The 18,902-nt window shown below is 34.7% G+C and overlaps 1 long non-coding RNA gene across 2 annotated transcripts in view; it reads left to right on the forward strand.

The window, feature by feature from the left end:
- The first annotated feature begins 46 nt into the window (after positions 1-46).
- LOC116591286 overlaps positions 47-18,902 on the forward strand; it is a 55,029-nt gene continuing 36,173 nt past the window's right edge. Inside the window, exons 1-4 of one of the 2 annotated variants that reach the window (XR_004285932.1) lie at positions 47-169; positions 1,504-1,591; positions 14,608-14,766; positions 18,112-18,282. This is a non-coding gene — a long non-coding RNA (uncharacterized LOC116591286). The remainder of the gene's footprint in view (positions 170-1,503; positions 1,592-14,607; positions 14,767-18,111; positions 18,283-18,902) is intronic. The other variant, XR_004285931.1, reaches the window with a different exon arrangement.

Below are 18,902 nucleotides of genomic sequence, written 5' to 3' on the forward strand. Positions count from 1 at the left end.
CACCAACTTGTGCTCACAAGCCCCCCTCCTGCTTTCGTCGCCGGCAGATGACGTAAAAACACAGCGTCTATTTTAGAACGGGCCTTTGAGGACCCACCTCTCGTTATGACTGACAAGCCGATGCACCAATCAGGTGCAACTATATCATCAAGCCAAAGACTTGGAGCAGGTAATTGCTGATCCGAGCGAAGCTGGCGTGTAGTATTTGGGCTGGTGGTTGGAGTGGTGGTCTAGTGAGGGTTAGCATCTGAAGCCTAAATCTTGATTTTTAGATGTTCCTTATGAGCGTTGGTAAGAGGAAACTTAAAGTTAAATGTTAGAATTTTAGAAATTAAAATTTTGAATTATAAAAGTTAAAATTTTAACATGGCGCTGTGGAGTTGTCTGAGGAAAGACTGCTGCTGGGGTTGCAGCAGTACCCACACCTGCTTCTAAACTTGGAAAACTCTTTCACATAGAATGGTCATACTTAGAACATTTTCACCTCTACAGGGTTGTTTAAAACTTACGTAAATTAATGTCACTAATTTTTCATGTGAGAGAGCGGAGAATATGAAAAAACAATAAAATGCCCTACGTTTCCTCGTTGTACTATCAAGGGAATGGCATTAATTACTTTAAAATATGTTAGGTTTTAAAACATCCATCAGTTGCTACTCTCTGGGTGATACTGTAGAAACACTTACCCTAAAGCTTTCAAAGAAGTGAGACACATCAGTAGGTTCTAACAGTTTAACCCAAGTAAGTCATTGCATGCAACACAATCTTTGAAACCAGAAGGAAGACAAATCTGAAGTGAAATTTGGCAACGTATTCATCAGATTTATTAAAAGGTATTTGAAGGACTTTTACGGTATATAGTCAGACTCAAAAAATTAAAAAGTTTTGTTGTCCAACTGAAAAAAAATTTTTTTGGAAGAATTTTAAATGTTAAGCTCTATTCAGAAATAAAACCCATCAGTTTATAGATAAGGGAGGAGGTATTTAAAATTCTTAACTCTAATAGTCTAATGCATTTACAGTAGAGGCAGCAAAGGTGGAAACTGCATAGTATGTATTCTTCAGTTTTAGAGAGGCTGAATGAAAGGAGCAGAATAGGCATCAAGGAACTGGAATAGGGGCAGTAGGGATAAAAGAACTCCTTTGACCTGTCCCTAGGGAGCCTCTTAATTAGGCTTTCATTTCCAAAGATCACCAGGCTTGACAGGATCTTGAGAAATCTTGTCTGTTCCCTTGCTCACAGCAAGATATACAATTTATAATCCACCTATGTCTAGAAACATCCAGAAAAAGATTTCACAATATGTAATCCAAAATCGAGCAACCTTCTCATTCAAGGCACTCATCTCCATATCTAACTAAAATTCATGATTCTTTGCAGTGCAAGCATATTTTCTTTCCCTCTGGTTCTCTTTTTAGAGAATAATTATAACAGGGTAACTAGATTTTTTTTTTTTTTGTAACAAGTTAGCAACTGGTTTCAGATCATTTGTTTTCATCTAGGTGTGAAGGTTTTTTTGTACCAGTATTCAGGACACTGGTAGGAAACAGTTGGGGACATGCTTTGTATAAGAATACCATCTTGAATAAGGTACTGCTCATTCCTGTCTATGCCATCACTGATTTTGAAATTTCAAGTTTTACTTGTTTCCTTGACCTTCTATTATAGAAGCGATGGCCATTTGACTTTTATATGTTATCTCTGTAATTCTGTGTTTTGATACCCAGACTTCCACTTATATTTTAGTATTGCTTACTGAGATAATACTTGGAATTTAACTCTCTTATGCATTATTTCTACTTTCCAGGGATCGTTCTGACTCCTTCCTGATGCTTACTACCTTCATTTTGGAAAATTTCTCATTTTCTTCTATTTATTTTAAATAGAAGAGTTTGTAGGCTGAAAAAATGTGGATTTCTTTGGGCTAATTTTAAATAGAGATATGTAGATAGTAATGTACAACAAAAATATGAAAGCTATGACATTTAGAAAGGGAATAAAGGAAATAATTTTCCCCCTATAGAAGACTAAGTTTAGTTTATAAAATGGGTTCCTGAAAAATCTGCTGCCTGGCAGAAATGATTCAAAGTGTTGGTCTTAGCATTACCAACAGAATTAGAAATACTGTCCTGCAAGTTTATGATAAGATCAATTGAAAGGATAGAAAATATAAATGAAATCTGGCCTATCTGTCTTAACAACAAAAATGTCCTTTATGAAGTGCCTTTAAGGTACAACCCCATGAAATAATCCAGTGCACAGTAAAATGCATGCAGTATTAATAGTGCTCAAGAGATGTTTGTTCCATGTATATAGTAGACATTTCAACCAATGCAGGAAAGGAAAAATCTCTGGCTCCGCATAACCTGATTGATAAGTTTAAGTTCCTTAGAATGGCATCTTAGGCTCTTCTCATGATTTGGCCTTTGCCTAAATTTCCAGCCTCATTTTCTGCCACAAAGCACCTGGTGCTTAATGCTCCTGAAACTGTTCTTAGTTCTTCAAAATTTGACTATTTTTTGCCTCCATGTTTTTGTTTTTGTTTTTAATTTATGCCCTTGCCTCTGGTCAGCTTAAAGAACTATTCCTCCTTCAAACTCCAGCTCAGAAATCTCTGGGATGTCTTCCTTAATTCTTCTCATAAAGAGTTTATCATTTCTGCTAAACAACTCCTACAAATTGTATATACTTTCCATTATCGTACTTATCATATTGATAGTAAAATTTCCCTGACTCTGAGTCTGTCTCCTCACTGAACTATGAACATTTATACATATCATGTTTGTATACTTAAGGTTTGCTATAGTACCTGGCATACAGCAATTACTCAATATATTTTTATTGAGCTGAATTATTTGCCTGTCTAGGGTGAACAAAAATGTAAAATGGGACAAAAACAAATTTCTACTCTTGAGGGGAAATTGTACCACATGGGAAGAATGATATACAAATTCATTTCAAATAACAAACATGTCTGTTTATCTTCTTCTGGAATAATACCAAATTCAAAGTGCTCAAATTTTTCTTAATACATATAGCTAGCCTCTGTAACCGTTCTCATGAATGATAGCCATACCAATTAATTGTACCTTGTATATGCCAGACCCTCTGATCATCATGAGATATATAAAGAGGAATCAGACAAGGACTCTCTCAAAGAGCCAAATTTAGTAGGAATCAGACAAGGACTCTCTCAAAGAGCCAAATTTAGTAGGCTAGGCATATATGTAAACAAACAACTATGATATAATGTGAGAATTATCATTTTAGAAGTATGTATAAGGCAATACAACCAGTTAATTCCTCTGGGGAGGTGTTTGGGTTCAGTGGCAGGACAAGCTCTAAACACTTGATGTATAACATAGATTGAGGATCAAATGAAGAGTACATTTCTTAATTTAGATAAAGCATGAGCATCAACTTGAACGTGCTTAATGTGTTTAGGGAGGATTCACTGAATAGAGAAGTATGGCTAAGCCAGCATTTCCCAAAGTTTGTTCTGCTGAACACTAGTCCTGTGAGATGCTTCTTTTTAACAAAAGTTTCCATGGCCAAGTAAGTGGGAGTAATACTGACTAATTGTGTTACCATGTCATGAAATGGATCACAACATTCCACTTTCTATTAGCAAGGAGCTTACACTATACTCAAGTCCAACAACACAACTCAACAAGTCCCAGAATCCCGTTTTCGAGGATTTGTTTACTGAGACTCTCCATACCAGTTTCTGAGTCAGTCAGGGTTTAGTTAGAAAACAGAAACCATACCTGCTATTTGAACAGATAAAATGTTAATAAAAATTGTTATTAGGGTAAATTGTTAAGAGATAATAAAACAATACTAGATCACAAAGATAGCAAATTCAGGAAGCAGCTAACCCTTCTAGGGCTGGGGGAACAAAGGGAAGAATTTGGAATTATTAAAATTTAAGAGCTGAGAGGCACATCCCTGTGGAGTCCCTCAGAGAAGGGAGTGGTGCTTACCTGGGATTGATGTCTTAAGAGGTGAGGGGACGTGATGAGGCTGATTTGGCAAGTGTTTAAAACTGCAAAGAAAGCATCCAAGCACTGCAGAACAACACCATGCAGACTAACATACATGCAACTGAGATCCCTGAAGGAGAATAGAGAGAGATGGGAGCAGAAGAAACATTTCAAAAAATGATGGCTGAGAAATTTCCAAAAATAATGAAAGCATCAAATGACAGATCCAAGAAACCCAGAGAACTCCAGTAGTAGTTGTATACTGCTGTGTAACAAATTCTCCCAAATGTAGTGGCTTAAAACAACAAAAATTTCTTGCCTCCTAGTTTCCGTGGGTTAGAAATTTAGGAGTGGCTTTGCTTGGTGGTTCTGTCACCCACTGTGGAGAAAGCCAGCAAGCAGAAGCCATGGTGCCTTTTAACACCTAGTCTTTTAAGTCACACGTGGTCACTTCCATCTGATTCTGTTTGTCAGTAGCAAATTATAGTGGTTGACCCATACTCAAGAGGAGGGAAATTATGCTCCACACCTCCATTTCAAATATCAAGGAGAAATGAATATTTTTTAATGTAAACAAAACGAAGATACTTGATTATCAGCAGACTGCACTATTAGAAATGTGAAAGGAAGTCTTTCAGGCAAAAGGACCATGATACTAGCAAGAAATTTGTATCTAGAGGCGCCTGGGTGGCTCAGTGGGTTAAGCCTCTGCCTTCAGCTCAGGTCATGATCTCAGGGTCCTGGGATCAAGCCCCACATTGGGCTCTGTGCTCGGCAGGGAGCCTGCTTCCCCCTCTCTCTCTGCCTGCCTCTCTGTCTATTTGTGATCTCTCTCTGTCAAATAAGTAAATAAAATTAAAAAACCAGAAATTTGTATCTATACAATGAAATAAAGATCTTAAGAAGAAATTAAACTAAAATGACATATAAAAGACATTTCTTTCCTAGAGTGACTGGGTGGCTATGTCAGTTTCATGTCCCACTCTTGATTTCAGCTTAGGTCTTGATCTCAGGGTCATGAGTTTGGGCCCCAAGTTGGGCTCCACACTGGATGTGGAGCCTACTTAAAAAAAAAAAAAAAAGGATAATTTTTTCCTCATTTTTACTTGTTCTAAGGATAGTTAACAGTCTAAGACAATAATAGTTGCAAATTTATTGTGGATTTATAGCACAAGTGTGTGACACTTTTTATATAACAAAAATTGGGAAGGAGGAATTTTATGTGTACACTTGTAAGTTTTCTAGCTTGTACATGGAACAATCTAATATTTGAAATAGACTGTGCTAAAGATGTAAATTATAAGCCCTAAGAAAACCACTAAAATATTTTCATAGAAATATAGTTAATAAGCTAATGAAATATGAAGGAATCATAAAAACAATTCAAAAAAGAGAAGAAGAAAGAAAAAAGACATGGGGCAAATAGAAAATAACTAATAAGGTAGTAGACTTTAATCCAACCATATTAATAATTACATTATATTTTTAATATCAGAAAGTGTAGGTATCATAAGAGCAGTATGTAAGGTTAAAAAGGTCAGTTCACCAAGAAGACTTGTTTGTGTACCAACAACAGTTCTTCCAAAATACTTAATACTTCCAGAAAAACTGATAGAATTGAAAGGAGAAAGATACAAATCCACAATTATATTCAGAGACTTCAACACCCTTCTCTGAATAATTGGTAAAAAATATAGAAAAACAGTATATAGGCTGCTAATTTTAGTAGAAGATACACCAACTTAAACAAAATGGCTTATTCAAGGGAAGAAAGGTACATTTTGCATTTCTTCTTTTATTTTATTATAGTTATTAATCATCTTATTTATTTTTATAAATGCTTACCTTATATTAAAAATGTTTTTCCTTGAAAATCATGTAAATCAAGCTTTATAAATTCAGTTCCACTTTTCCCCTTTGACCTGTAATTTAACTTCAGAAACAGTCTTCATTTCTAATTCATTTTCACAAGTCAGTAGTTCTTAATATTTAAGATTTAAGTTTCTAGATAAATGTACAAAATCTATATGAAGAAAACTGCAAAATGCTTCTGAGAAACACAAAGTAGACAAGTAGACTTGAAAAAATTAAAAGATCTACATTCTTGGCTAAGAACTAAGTATCATGAGGCTGACAGTTCTTCCCATATGAATGTATATTGTTCATACAATTCCAATAAAATATCAAAAAATTTTTTTTCTGGATCTGGAAAGTTCATTTTAAAGTTAATATGGAAAAATAAAAAGAGAAGAATAGTCAGAAAAATCTACATGTTATGCTACCACAAAAATTATTCTTGAACCTTGCACTGTCATTTATCCTTTAAAGAACACAAAAAATATATATTTTATATTAACCCCCATATCCATCTTCTGCTGCTCTTCATTCCTTTGTGTGGATCCAGATGTTCATCTCGTTTCATTTCCCACTTGCTTGAAAAGCTTCTTTTAACTTTTCCTGAGTGAAGATCTGTTGGTAATGACTTCTCTTCAGTTTTTCTTCTCTTCTATCCAACAAAATTATTTTGTTTTCAATTTTTCATATATTTGCTGGACAAAGAAATGAGTTTTTTTTTCTTTCAGTACTTTAAAAATGTGTCTCCATTATTTTTTTGGTTTGCCTCATTTATTGAGAAGTCTGATGTACATGTTCCTTTTTTCCTTTGGCTGCTTTTAACATTTTTCTTTTTGCAGCTGGTTTTCAGCAATTTTGTTAATATTGTGCCTTGGCATAGTTTTCTTTATTTTTATTTCTACTGGATCTGTGGGTTTATAGTTTTTATCAATTTTAGAAATTTTAAACTTTTATTCCTCAAATATATATTTTTTTCAAATATTTTTTTCTATCACCTCCTGTCTCTATTTTCCTTTTGGGACTCCAATTATATATCTGTTAGTCCACCTGTTATTATCCCAGAAGTCTATTCATTTCTTTCCTAGCCTTTTTCTCTTGGTGCTGCATTTTGGATAATTTCTGTTGCTGTCTTCAAGTTCACTGGTATTATCTTCTGAAGTGTTTCATTTGTTTTAAATCCCATTCAGTGTACTTTCATTTTTTATATTGTATTTCTCTACAGGTTCCATTTGAATTGTTTTTATATCTTTGATACCTCTTCTCATCATGGTCATGTTTGCTCATATGTTCTTGAACATACAGAGTATATTTATATTAATTATTTTAAATATCTTTGTTATTTACATCATCTCTTATTTCTGTATCTGTTTCTACTGATTTATTTTCTTATGGTTGTGGGTCATATTTTCCTGATTTTTTTGATTGCCAGACATAGATTTTACATTGTTGCTTTATGGATTTTGAAGCATTTGTTTAAATAGGATTTCATTTTGTTTTTTTTTTTGTTGTTGTTGTTTTTTTAAATTTTTTTTTTTTTTAAAGATTTTATTTATTTAGTCAGAGAGAGAGAGCGAGAGTGAGCACAGGCAGACAGAGTGGAAGGCACAGTCAGAGGGAGAAGCAGGCTCCCCGCGGAGCAAGGAGCCCGATGTGGGACTTGATCCCAGGACGCCAGGATCATGACCTGAGCCGAAGGCAGCTGCTTAACCAACTGAGCCACCCAGGCGTCCCTAGGATTTCATTTTGATACACAGTTAAGTTACATGTAATTGGTTAGATCTTTTGAGGCTTGGTTTTAAGCTTTGTCTTGGCCCGTACAGTAGCCTTAGGGCAGGGCTAAATTAGCCCCACAATGAAGGTGATACCCATTCTGAGTGTTCTAGTTAATGTTCTTATATTGCGAGAGCTTTTCACTCTTGTTGGTGAAAACAAAATATACTTATCCCTTTCCCTCAGTGAACAGTGGGAACTGTTTTGCCTATTAATTTCCAGTCTTGATTACTTTCCTCTCACATATACCTGAATCAATACTCAACCAAAGACACAAGGAGACCCCTCTGCAGATCTCCAGAACTCTCTTTGCAGAACTCCCTTTTCTTTAGTACTCTGTTCCACCGACTCTCACTGCCATGACTCCTCAAACTCTGTTTGCTATCTCCTCAACCCAGTGAGACAACCAGACTTTATTTGCATTCTACCTCCCAGACCAGCAGCCTGGAAACTGTCTATATACAGTAAATTGGTACAATTATTGGACTCAACTTGTTCGTTTCCTTTCTCTCCAGGATCACGGGCCTATACTTCCTATTATCCAATATCTAAAACCAGTTGTTTTTTTTTTTTTGTTTGTTTGTTTTAGCTATTTTTTCCCCTAGATTTTTAAGTGGAAGAATAAATCTGCACCTAATTACTCCATTTTGGTCAGACGTAGAGGTCTGTCACTGCTTTCATTAGGCCTTTTGATTCCCTCATGGGTCATGCAGTGGTTGTGACACTCGGCACAGGTAATACCCTTCAGATGAGAAAGCCAGATTTGTGCTAAGCCATTAGTACCAGCAAGGCTACGTTTACATGTAGGGAGTAGGTGTTGGACAAAGCACAGATGATGCCCAGATGTCCCTGACAATGGCACGACCTCTCATTTTCTACTGTTCTTAAAAGTTCACTCTCTGACTGATTTAATACCCCTTAACGAGTGGTTCTGTTTCAAGAACTACAGTTACAAGTCTACTTCTCCAAACATTTTAAAGGGAAGATGTGTGGGTGTTAAACTTTCTGTATTCTCATGTGTCTGAAAAATCTTTATTTTGTCATCCTACTTGAGTGATAATTTGACTTGCCAAAGGTTTCTAGGTTCAAAGATTTTTTTTTTTCTCAGTATCTTGAAAGTATTTTTCTGGGTTTTGTTTTTTTCCTATTATTGATTTTACTGATGAGAAATATAATGACAATGTTTCCTCATTTTTTCCAGTGTTAAGTATTTTCTCTTTGGAAGCTTGACAATATATTTTACTTTCCACAAGTTTCACCATGAACTTAGATATAAGTTTTTTAAGCTTACTTTTGACCAGCATTTGATAACTATTTTATTTTATTTTTTATAAAGATTTTATTTCCTGAGAGAAAGAGAGAGAGCACAAGCAAGGGGAGGGGCAGGCAGAGGGAGAAGCAGGTTCCCCGCAAGGGGCTCAATGCAGGACTTGATCCCAGAACCCTAAGATCACGACCTCAGGCAAAGGCATACACTTAACCAACTGAGCCACCCAGATGTCCCTTGATAAATATTTGAAATCTGTACACATGGGTCTCTTAAAAAGAATTATGCCAAATTGTTATTTTATTTTAAACATTGCCCACCTACCGTTCTTTCTATTTTTCCCTCCTGAAAATATGTAATCTAGTGTCATTTCTCATATATATATATTACATTTTTCTTTTATCTTTGTGCTGGGAGCTTTCTTCATTTCCATCTTACTACTCATTAATTTACTTTTCATCTGCATTTTCTCTGCCATTTAGCTCATTCTCTGAGTTTTTAAAATATAAAATACAGTTTTTATTTCTGAGCTGTTTGGTTATTTTTCTTAACTATTAGGTTTCTTAACTATTAGGTTATTTGTGTGTTTCATCACCTATTTTTATTTGTTGATTTCTTCTTTTATCTCTTTGAAAATATTAAGTGTATTCATTTAATATTTAATTCATTTAATATTTCTAACCCAGATTTCTATATTCTGTTAAGCATTTGCTGATCAATTTCTTGCTTGGATTGTGTGGGGATAATCCCACTGACTTCATACAGTTGGATGAAATTAGATAATATAGAAAATTCACAGTACAGTCGTAGCACAAACAATAACCCTACTTTTTTTTATCACTTTTCTCATCATTTGACTATGTTCTGTTCTTTGATTCTCACTGATATTCGCATTTTTACCCCTTCTTTTTTCAGCCCTTAATTTCAGAAATTAAAAGTGCACATGTCATTCATTCCTTCTCCCAATTGTTTTCTTTTTCCATTTTTGATGTTCCCTAATTGGAGATTCTATAATATCCCTCAAGATCAGAAAGTTTCTCTTGGTATATCTCCTGGTTGACTAAGAGCAGTTTTTCTTATATTCTACATTTATTTAAGGGAAGCCTATACCTACTTCCTGTGTTGATAAATTGGCTCACTAAACCTAGTTGTTGAAGTGAATACTCATTTCTTTTCTCAATTGAGTAATTATCTTTATTAAATTAATGCATGTAAAATGCTAGCACACATGCACATAGTGAGTTCTCAGTAAAGTTAGTGATCATTATTTTAACTTCTTTATCTTTTTGGAAAGAGAATAATTTAAAATTGATATTTTAAAAATATGTTATTATACTAAGATAGCAACTAACTGTTTTCTTTATTCACTAGAGAACGTAACGAGAAGAGAAAACAAAAACTGATTTGTTTCTGTCTTATTTAAGGGAGATGCAAGTAAAACTTTTTATAGGTTTTTAAGGATTATAAAAATAATATTGTCCTCAAAGGCAATAACATTGACTACATAAAATCAAATTCCTTCTGATCCTTTCCCTGCTTCTAGTATTTGGTAAATGTAATCTTGTCATCTATTCTAAGAAATTATTCTAAAACACAAAGTTTTTTGTTGTTGTTTTTTAAAGATTTTATTTATTTATTTATTTGACAGACAAAGATCACAAAGAAGCAGACAGAGAGAGAGGAAGAAGCAGGCTCCCTGCTGAGCAGAGGGCCCGATGTGGGGCTTGATCCCAGGACTCTGGGACCATGACCGGAGCCAAAGGCAGAGGCTTAACACACTGAGCCACCCAGGTGCCCCAAAACACAGAGTTTTGAGCCTAAGAATATCCAAAATACCTTTCTTTCTTTCTTTTTTTTGAATACCTTTCTATTTATACGTGTTTAAAAACTAGAAGTATCCGGGCGCCTGGGTGGCTCAGTGGGTTAAGCCTCTGCCTTCGGCTCAGGTCATGATCTTAGGGTTCTGGAATCAAGCCCTGCATCGGGCTCTCTGCTCAGCAGGAACCCTGCTTCTCTCTCTCTCTTTCTCTGCCTATCTCTCTTCCTATATGTGATCTCTCTCTCTCTCTGTCAAATAAATAAATAAAATCTTAAAAAAATAATAAAAATAAAAACTAGAAGTATCTTGTGAATTTATTCAGATGATACTTAAAAACTCAAACAAAACGGGAACATGCTTATAATGTCAGAAGAAAAACATAGGATAATAAATTGTAAAGATTGTTAACTCAAATATTGGAATAATGCAGAGAAAAAAGACTGAAAGGAAATTCACCAGAATATTAACTATGATTGGCTTAGAGTGATCTTTTTCTGTATACTTTCCTGACATTTTTTTCTATAATTTTCTACAATGAATGAATTGCTTTAAAAATCAAGGAAATAGGAAAAAAAAATCAATGGTCTGGTATTAGCTGCATGACTTAACTTACAAGTTGTTCAAATCAATTGAGATAGAGTATGTGAAAGCATGTTGTAAACTATAAACTGAAGTAGTAAGCTAAATTATTGTTATTATCAATAACTGAAGAGTAATATAATTCATCTTTTGAACTCTTCATATGGAGAGCTCTCTTTTCGACCAATTTCGTCTAATTTATTTTTGTCAATACAAATGGGGTTCCAAAACACTTGGAAAATCTCCCTAAGGATAATAAACTGTTTTATCTTTTTTGTTATTGGTTTGAACTATTACTGTGATAATAATAAACAAAACCCTTTAAGCTTATTTTGCCTCCTGCTTTTTACCGAGGCAGCAGCAATATCTCCCTTTAAAAAAAAAAAAAAAAGAAAGAAAGAAAGATAAAACTATTGACGTTTAAAACCTACAACTTCCTCTAAAAGGTGAGTTAGTTAAGTCATGGACAGAGAAAATACCAAATTTACAAGAACAAATGTATGCTTATTAAGCAACAATTAACTGCTAGTGATTTCATATGTAGATTATCTATAATTTGAATGCAATTTTCTAAATTTTTTTCAAAAGTCCTTTGGTGTTTAATAACATGTGCTATTATTAAGACAGTTGTTAAAATGCAGATGTTTTGTTCAGTGCCTGACCCTTTCAAGACACTGCCTGGGAGAATGTTATTACTTGCGATTGAACTATTTTGGTGCCTCCCAGCTTCTTTCCTCCTTAATACCAGTTTTGTGACTGATGCTTTGGTAGACAATGGAGATTCTGCTGTGAACAGGCCAGATCCAGATCCATCCTTGGGTTGTATGGAGTATAGTCACACAAGTATTTGAGTGTCTAGTGTGCACCTAGCCCTATCCTGAGAATTTTAGGGTTCCCAAAGGAAAAGATACTCTGTATATGCTGAAGAGCTTTTGAGTTCTTACCCTGTAGCATGGTATTTTCCTGACTGCTACATACTAGCTTATTTTGACTTTACCTGAGTTCTGAAAGAGAAGAATTGAGAATAACAAGTCAGTCAGCTTCTTTTCATCTAAGACTAGGAACCCATCTAAACTGAGGAAAATCCAGGTGTCAGAAGATTCGTTTAAAATGAAAGATACTAAATCTGCCATAGAGTTTTAGAATTGTGATGTAGTCAATCATATCATTTTTGAATAAACTAATGCTGTTGTGCCATATTTTCTTATGGTCATTCCAGATATGCAGATATATGGGATATATAAATTCTGACTAGCTAATGAGCATCACAAATGAACATGGTAATAGCTAAATTGGTAGAGGCTATTCTTTAATTTGTATAAATTTAATGTCATCTGAAAAGATCTCCCATTTATTTTTTAAAAATAATTTATAAGGCTTATAATATGTAATAAGGCTTACAAAATCTCACAATGGAAAAGCAAATGTTATTTATTCAATGTCAATTTTATAACATCTTGCATTTAATATTTGTATAGTTTTATGAAAATTAGGACAGGAGTTTATCATAAGAGGACACTTCTGTGGACTTCTGTGGACTGCTTGATATAAATAAAACAATTCTAAAACAGGTTTACTAATCATACAACTATTTCAGAAGTCGTGTTAGAATGTGATTTTTAGAATAGGAAAGTTTAGAATATAATTCTAATTCATTTTTTATGGTTTAAGAATATGGGAGAAGTGTCATGTAACACCACATTATTTGGAGGAGAGAAGGTTTGCTTTTAGGGAAGTGAGAAACTCCATTTTGCAATTATTAAACCCCTGTCTTTTCGTCGTGCCAACCCTGACCTTTAGTCACCAGCCTACCCCTATATGTTTCACTCATCCTTATCCTGTTCTGTAGAGAATTTTGTTCAAATAGTATTCTTGGAGAAAGTCATATCTGTTCCTCTGGCCCAATGGAAAATCAATCTAGCCTACTCCAACTGGGTTCTCATTGCTTCTTCACAATCTTGATATTGATCTCCCATTTATTCCCCAGCACACTTCCCTCAGCAGGTGCTTCAGATCTTTCTGCTCACACATCTAATTCACTGCTTACGCTTCCCATTCTCACCAGATAATATCCATCCTACTTTACTGAGAAATTTATAGATACCTAGTGCTCTTTCATTTTGCCTTTTCTCTATTTTAAAGCAGCAAACTTTGAGTATCAACCATGTGGCAGGCTCTTGTGTTTATTTCTGGCACATAGTAGGTGCTCAGTAAATGTTACAATGAATGTATGTGTTGATGAAACGATAGGTTTAGAGACTGAAAACAGGCTCCTTAAGAAGAGGAGAAGGAAAGAAAGGAAGTGTGCATTAGATATTATGACCTTGGATGTTCTTTCTTAGTAAAGTAGGATGGTTTCCTCTCTCAAAAGGAAGAGGTGTTTTTTATTTTCAGGGCTAGACTCTTCATACCATTCCTTTTTTTCTTCCTCTCTGAAAGTGATTCAACTCCCTCAAAGGAGGACAACTTCGCTACATTAAAACACCACTCCCCCCACTGAAACCCATCAACATCATCAACAACTAAAATTCTGACCCTGCTGACTATAACTATCCCGTTTTCATACTTCCCTTTTGCTCAAGTGCTCTGCAGTTACTACGGTATAATCATTTCCTTGTCACTTGTATTGTCCTCTTCGTTCACTTTTATCTGTTTTATTCTCACCTACACCAACTAAAATCTCACCCCCTCCCATTTTTAAATCTCACCTATTTTTTAAGACTCACCTCTCACACTAAGCTTCCCTGGCCCCTGTATCTAGAAGCTTTCTCAAGGGGCCAGCATTGTCTGTGCTGGTCCTATGACATATATCCTAACCTGCCTTCTATTTCTATGCAATGCCATGGGCTTCATTTCCCTAACATAGTCAGGGTTCAGTAGATATTGGTTGAATGAGCAAAGGTAAGTTGAACACCTTAAGTGGGCATGGCAAAAGAAAAAAATGGTTAATCTTTTTACAAAATAAATTTTTTTCTTTGATCACTCTAATAATTCATTTTAAGTACTGTTTCCATCTGTGTCTTGCCACTCCAGTGAATGACATTGTCAGGAATTTGGTTAGTTTCAGTTTTTAGTTAGCAGGCTGTTACTAGAAATGGTGATGGTGGTATAGCCTTGGTTCCCTGCCTTTATTGCGGGAGGAAACTAATACTGCCTTATATCGTATGTATTACTAAAGTCTAGATTTCTCCAATGAAACTTAAAGGGAATTCTGAGACACCTCCGAAAGACTGGTTTCTGAACGATTACAAGGAGGATTTTTAAGACTACAAATGGGAATTACTGGTTTGCTTTCAAATGGTTCTGATATTCTTCATTTTGTCATGTTTTTCAGCTGGTACTGGTTAGCACTGCACTTTATCAAATAGCATCCCCATTTCAATTGAGAATGAAGAGGTTCTTGGATAAAGAACTTGTAAAAATCAGGTACAATAATAAAGTCATGGATGATTCTTGGAATTTGCTAAAATGAAATGCTGCATCTAAGTGCGATGTAAGTGCAACATCTTAGCCATATAAGATCATTATCATAAAGTAATCATCATGATTAAAAAAAACTCTAATTGAATCATTATTCTTTCCAAAAGATCTGAATTCTAAGAATACTTCTCAGAAGCTCTCAAACTTAATATGGAGCAGGAATATTGCAATGAGTCCTCAAGAGTGAGAAATAAAAAAACAGTTGTGCTATTCTTTCATTGTGCTTTTTAAATTTCATTATTCATAACTATATAGTACTTATGTGTGGTGAAGAATGTAGTCATAGGGGAATGCATCTGTCAGCATATTAGTATATAAAAAAGAATAAAAGTAAAAACAAAACAAGCATACTCAGTAGGTTCTCATATTTCATATTTGATATATACAGCTTTAGCTGTATATTCCTTTTTAAAACAAATATAAGAAAACAATAAATAAATTTTTTAAAGGTTTATTTATTTATTAGAGACAAACACACACACACACACACACACACACACACACACACAGAGGACAAGCAGGGGGAAGGGCAGAGCGAGAGGGAAAAACAGACTCCTTGCTGAGCTGGGAGCCCAATGTGGGGCTTGATCCTAGGCCCTGGAGATCACAATCTGAGCCTAAGGCAGACACTTGACCATCTGAGCCACCCCGGGCCAACAATAAATAATATTTTTAAAGTGTATATTTGTGACATAACTAGGTTAAAGAAACTTTTATGTAGTTGAATAAAGCTAGATCCGTGATTTCTTATTTTGACTGCATGGATGATACCAATAGCAAAATAATGCCCAAAATATGCATATCATCTTATAGCTATAGCTACAAGGACACAAATGATATTTTAACATTCAATCAGAAATATTACATATATAAAGTTTAAAGAAATCTAACACTAAATTTTGTGATGGTTAAGATTTTTAGTGGAGTCTATGGTCAGTATAAAATTTCAAAATTTCAAAATAATGTTCAGAGATTGAAAGTACAATGGATGTCAAAGAAGAGAAAGAAAAGAGATTATAAACAACTCAGTAAGATGTTCAAAGGATCTTTTGAGCTTGATTCTTCACCTACCACATTAAAAAATGAAACGCCTAATCCTATATATTTACGGATTCTATATTAAAGTCTTTTAATTTAGTCATTCTGTTTTTCAGTCTTCTTGTATCTTGGCATTCTGAATCCCATACTGACCTAAGAAAGTTCTTATATCAGGGAGCATAGGCTACACTGCAGTGATGTAGGCCAACACTGCAGGCTAGGCCTAGTGGCTTCAAACAAATTGGTTTCTTCCTCCTGTTACATGTACATCATTAGTTGGCTGGGGACTCTGCTGTACATTATCCTCATTTAGAGACCCTGGCTGAGGAAGGAGGTTCACTCTTTCACAATTACTGCAGGAAGGAAAAAGTAAAATGGAAAACAGCACAAAATATTAAAGCTTCTCCCTAAAAGTGGTATGTGTTACTTCTGATCACATTTATCGACTAACGCCACGGATATGGCCATGCTTACTTTAAATGGGGTCAAGAATGATAATCCCCTCATGTGCTCAGAAGGAGAAAAGCCAGAAATATTTTGTGCACTACTGAGTTCTGCATCTACCTAAAAAAGATTAGAAATGGCAATTGTTTTAACTCATTCTCTGTTCAAGTGAGATTTGAGTGTTGCTTCCTTTTCTAGCTGCAGAACTAGAAGAATATCAATGGATGATAACTTTCTTCAAGGATTAAATATAAGAGAATGTTATATGGAACATTAGAGTGAACTGTTTTATTCTTCTCTCATTTGTTTATGGACTCATGGTCTTCCTTTTCCCCCGGGGGAGGCTATAATTTGGCGGGAAACATAAATCTTGGCTCCATGAAACAACTGAAGTATGAGACAGACTATCATATCATTCCAGTGAATGGTGATAAGCCACATAATAAAATCAAAAGGGCAGATGAAATTAAGTGAAAGACCAGTGTTGAGTGAGTTAAAATTTCCTTGAAGAAAGAATACCTACCATTAGATGGACATGAAATATTAGGTTTAGGTTGATAGAAAGAAGAGAAACATAGCAACTAGGAAGTCAGAAATGAGAATGAGCAAGGAAGAAGCAGAGATGAGATTTGCTCAGCTGGAGTAAAGCATAAAATTAAAAGTTGAAGTGGCACATTAGGGTTAGTTTTTTGTGAACTTGAACACCAAGCTAAAACATTTATATTTGACCTGATGGGAAATAGTAAGAAACTGTGGATTCAACCAAAGCCAGAATAAAAGAGTGTTTTAAGTTATAGGAATTTTTAGAGCACACCTAGAGAAGAAACTCCTAAGAGGTTATGTTTTGTTACAAAAAAATTTTTTGAGAAAGCTGAAGACTTGGTTCCTTTTTGACCTTAAGGAGTTTCAATTTGGTTGGTGAGATAGACCATGCCTTTGAGATAAAAGTAGTCTTTGGTTAAAATTTTCAGGTATAAATTTGGTCACTGATGGAAATACTTTCTCTAGAAATAGTTAAGAAAAATAAACTCAAATTCAATTATTCAAAAAAGTTTTGGTTATCCTTCACTGAGGTAAGAGGTTGATTTAATTTATGTTACAGTAGTTAAGAAACCCACACTTATTACCATATTTTGTTTTCAAATCATGAAAAAATAAAAATTCATTTTGTCCTATTAAAACATGAACCATGGTTTCATAGGGAAAGCATGGTCTTTGGAAGGAGACATATCCAAAGTCTGCAATTTGATAGAGAAGTAGGGAAGGTTAAACTACTCTACCTTCTAGAACCTCAATTTCCTCAACAACAAAATGGCAATGATAGGGATACCTAGGTGGCTTAGTTGGTAGACCATGCTATTCTTGATTTTAGGTTGTGAGTTCAAGGCCTATGTGTAGGTAGAGTTTAATTTAAAAGAAATTTTTTAAAAAGATTTTATTTATTTATTTGTCAGAGAGAGAGAGAGCATAAGCAGGGGGAGAGGCAGGCAGAGAGAGAAGCAGGCTCCCTGCTGAGCCAGGACCCCGATGTGGGACTCAATCCTGGGACCCCAAGATCATGACCTGAGCCAAAGGCAGACGCTTAACTGACTGAACCACCCAGGAATCCCTAAAAAAAATTTTAATAAATAAAATAGCAACAATAATTGTATCTATCTCATAGTTGTCATTAATAATGAAACATATAAAGTGCCTAGCACATAATAGGTATGATAGTAATGTCAGTGATTATATATAAGCAAACACTAAATATTATTGAATTGAAATTTAAGGAAAATTTTCTATCTTCATATATTTGTAAAAATTATAAAATTAATAAATTGTAACTTAATGATTTATTAACTAAACTCTACCTCATAATATTATTTTATTCTAGAAATAAGTAAAAAGAAGAAATAAGGAAAAAAAACATTTTAGATCAGAGAATGCAAGGTTATATTTCGAAAGTGTTTGTGATCCTTGATTGGTTTGTTCCAGTTAGCCGATGTTCTCTCTTCCTTCACCAAACGCAGCAACTTTCATCAGTGACTACTCACAAAAGTTTGTGGTAAGCAGTGCACTCCTATTTTTCAGATGAGGAAGCTATATAAAATAAGTAGCACTCAAGAAGTTAGCTGAAAAAGTAGTAGTTTAATTCATGGCATTTGGTTTATATCACTATGTTGACTTTATGGCTCCCCAGTAGCTTTATAGTACCTTGCCTTTCAGAGGAAAATATAGTTAAGAGTGTGTCTGATCTTCAGACTGTATCGCAAGGACCACATTTAGTCAATCTAAGGTCCCTGAGGATTTAATCACTTCCCAAAATTGTACTCCTGGTTCTTTCCCATATCTGTACCATACACTGAGTATAGGAGATCTGAGAGTATGATAATAAATAAAATGAAAATGAAGAAATAAAATAGAAATTCATATTTAACAGCCTTAAGGTGCTGATCATGAAATTTTAATCTGAAATTGTCTTATTAAATTTTAATTTGAAAATGCCCTATATGTAGACTGATGAGGCCTTTGGCTTAATGGAGTATTAAGATCTGATACTCTCTCTAACTGGGTAGATAAGAGCAGTGGGATACTAATGTTCTCAATCTAAGCAGTTATAAAGAAATGAACAATGGTAATCAATTTCCTGAATATTTATTTTGGCGGTTCCTCAAGAGATAGTCC

This window comes from Mustela erminea, chromosome 5 (assembly GCF_009829155.1).
Source record: "Mustela erminea isolate mMusErm1 chromosome 5, mMusErm1.Pri, whole genome shotgun sequence".
NCBI classification, from domain to species: domain Eukaryota; kingdom Metazoa; phylum Chordata; class Mammalia; order Carnivora; family Mustelidae; genus Mustela; species Mustela erminea.